This window comes from Octopus bimaculoides, chromosome 20 (genome assembly GCF_001194135.2).
Source record: "Octopus bimaculoides isolate UCB-OBI-ISO-001 chromosome 20, ASM119413v2, whole genome shotgun sequence".
Classification (NCBI taxonomy): Eukaryota; Metazoa; Mollusca; class Cephalopoda; order Octopoda; family Octopodidae; genus Octopus; species Octopus bimaculoides.
In genome coordinates, this window is record NC_069000.1 from 46,985,158 (window position 1) to 46,987,732 (window position 2,575).

The 2,575-nt window shown below is 36.7% G+C and overlaps 1 long non-coding RNA gene across 1 annotated transcript in view; it reads left to right on the forward strand.

Moving 5' to 3' along the window:
* Nucleotides 1-457: 457 nt before the first annotated feature.
* Nucleotides 458-2,575, forward strand: part of LOC106871276 (uncharacterized) — a 13,252-nt gene continuing 11,134 nt past the window's right edge. The window contains exons 1-2 of the long non-coding RNA XR_001409645.2: nt 458-626; nt 2,089-2,223. This is a non-coding gene — a long non-coding RNA (uncharacterized LOC106871276). The remainder of the gene's footprint in view (nt 627-2,088; nt 2,224-2,575) is intronic.

Consider the following 2,575-nt stretch of genomic DNA (forward strand, 5'->3'; position numbering starts at 1 on the left):
TTACTAATAACTATATTCATGGGAATATATTAAGAAATAGTAACTATAATAATAATCCTAGAAAACGGATGGCCCGCTGGAGAGAGATTACAGGGTATAACGCCACATAAGGAGCACAAATAGCCACTAATATACCAGGAATGTTTATCATAGTTACAAAACGAAATACTATTGCCTTACCAACAGTTAAATACATATATTTATATTTATAACATCTGGGTAATAACCTTATAACATGTTTCCTGAATCTGTTCTACGGATACTTTCAAAGACACTCACCTGATGATGTTCTGGTATACAACTATTGCTGAATCATATTAATATAATACTATGTATAGTATGTGAAACACTTAGCAATTAACAGCTGATGATAATGCACGGAAACAATTGTAGTGATTTGGGTTAAAGCTTATTCATTCTATCGTTTTGTATTATATATTTTTTATTCATATTTTTCTATGTATTACGTCTTTTCTTGTGAAGGTTATCAACAAACAAAGGCTACTATACATCACACCTCTATATAAACAATATCTCACAGTCAGACGCTGGTAGATTCACTTGCCGTGCCACTGGTCATCGTAAGAAGATTCTCGAGGAAGAGCACTTTTATCTGAATGTATACCGTGAGTATAGACACTGTCTATTTCTTTTTTGTGGTTCAATTCACTTTTAAATGTTTGAAATCTTAATGCAGAGAAATCATTGTTTTCTGTCCAGGGAGACATAAAATACCTGTTAGCATTTACAGGGTGTTCAGGCAAAATTTGGCAGTTTGCATAAAACGAAATCGCTTTGACCATAACAGCAGTATTTGTCTGCAGCAGTGGCTCAGTCTACTCAGCTGTAAGTCGGTAGTATGGACAATGTCTATGCTGCCCAGTGACAATCGACAATGGAGCCTTTATGCAGACGCTCTGTTCGCTAGAAACAGCAGGTAAACATCACTCCAATCACACATACACCTGTTTCACAGAAAGAAGGTTGTAGTGACTAACAGTCGTCCTGAATATACAAAACTACGGGACGGTCATGGCTGGAACACTTTAATGATAAATATTTGGTGTCGTGTAGTGGAATTGAACCCTAAACTTTGTGGTTAAGAAACTAAGGTCTTAACTACACAAACCTCCCTGTACCTGTAATTACTTTGGGGTGGAAACTTGAACCAAGTAAATACAAGGAAATCTTCAGGTAACAATTTCCGATACTAAGATCGAGCTGCAGTTGGCACCGTCAACAACGCCATCTGGTGCCAAAAATATTGGCTTTGCGTGTCAACCGGATGTAAACAATTCATTCATCTTTGAAGCTATTATGGTGACTCGAACGATAAATACGACTTTATGTACAAAAGTATTGCTGTCACGGCCATGTTGTCTTTTATTCAGACATAAGTGTATCTAGGACAACAATGCCAGATGTGTGCCTCTTTGTTGTTGTTGTTGTTGTTGTTGTTTAACTCTCGGTCAGCTCGGATCTAGTGAACCTAAGGTCAATGGCATTCTAGCCATGGCCCATTCTGTTTTTTATTCAGATACATCACAAGACAGTAGCATGTGATTTGTGGACGATGTTACTTCTATTTCTAGCATAACAAACGAACTTATAAAGGCTCACTCTTTGACTTAGAATATTTACTTCTTATGATGATGCTGAATCGATTCTGAAAGCCAACAGTTCAATAAGTCTACAAGAAACCTGCTCCTGTTCCAGCACGTGGTCAACACAGTGACCACACGATGGACATATTTTCGCCAGTTCTAATTACTGAATTCTCTCTTTGTCCAGTTTAATGTCCACTTTCAGCTTTTTACTTTCCCTTTACAATTCATTTAGTGGAGGGAAAATCAATAATTGATTTCGCTAACTGATTAGTGATCGACCAGCTGACTTATTACTTCTATAGGGATTCTAAATCTCGCGCTATCGATCACCAAATGGAATTGAATAGTAAATCTACCTCGGCTCACTTCATTGGGTAATTCTATTTTCACCAAACTTCGTCTTCGTCCAAATTCCACTCACACCCGAATCCCACCCTCGCCATGTCAGGGTTTCAATTGCCGATATCTTTTTTTTTTCCAGAATCAATCATCTACGTTGATTGTCCAACGGTTCAAATCCTGAGAAAAAACAGTTCCGGCCTGATAAGATGCGTGGTTGATGCCACCCCTGCCGTGGTGGTGTCTTGGCGGTTAAAAGGACGCTATATATACGATGGTAAGGGAAAGTTTGTATACATAAATACATAATATATATATATATATTCATATATATATATATATATAAATTCAATAATAGGACGAATTCTTTTACAAGAATTTATCAAGTAGCTAGCGTGAAAAAACCTCATAAGGGAAAAAATCCATCATTTATTCCCGAAATATATATTTATATTTATATAAGGGCATTACTATACAATAACGCCTCATGCCATGAGGGACTCTAAGGTCAGACTACTATAAAAAAAACACATTTTTACCGAATGCGAGGAAATGCAACTCTCAAAGCCAACCCCTTAAAAACGGACTAAATTATAGATCATGATTTCGTAGTTATTGTAGTATTATAC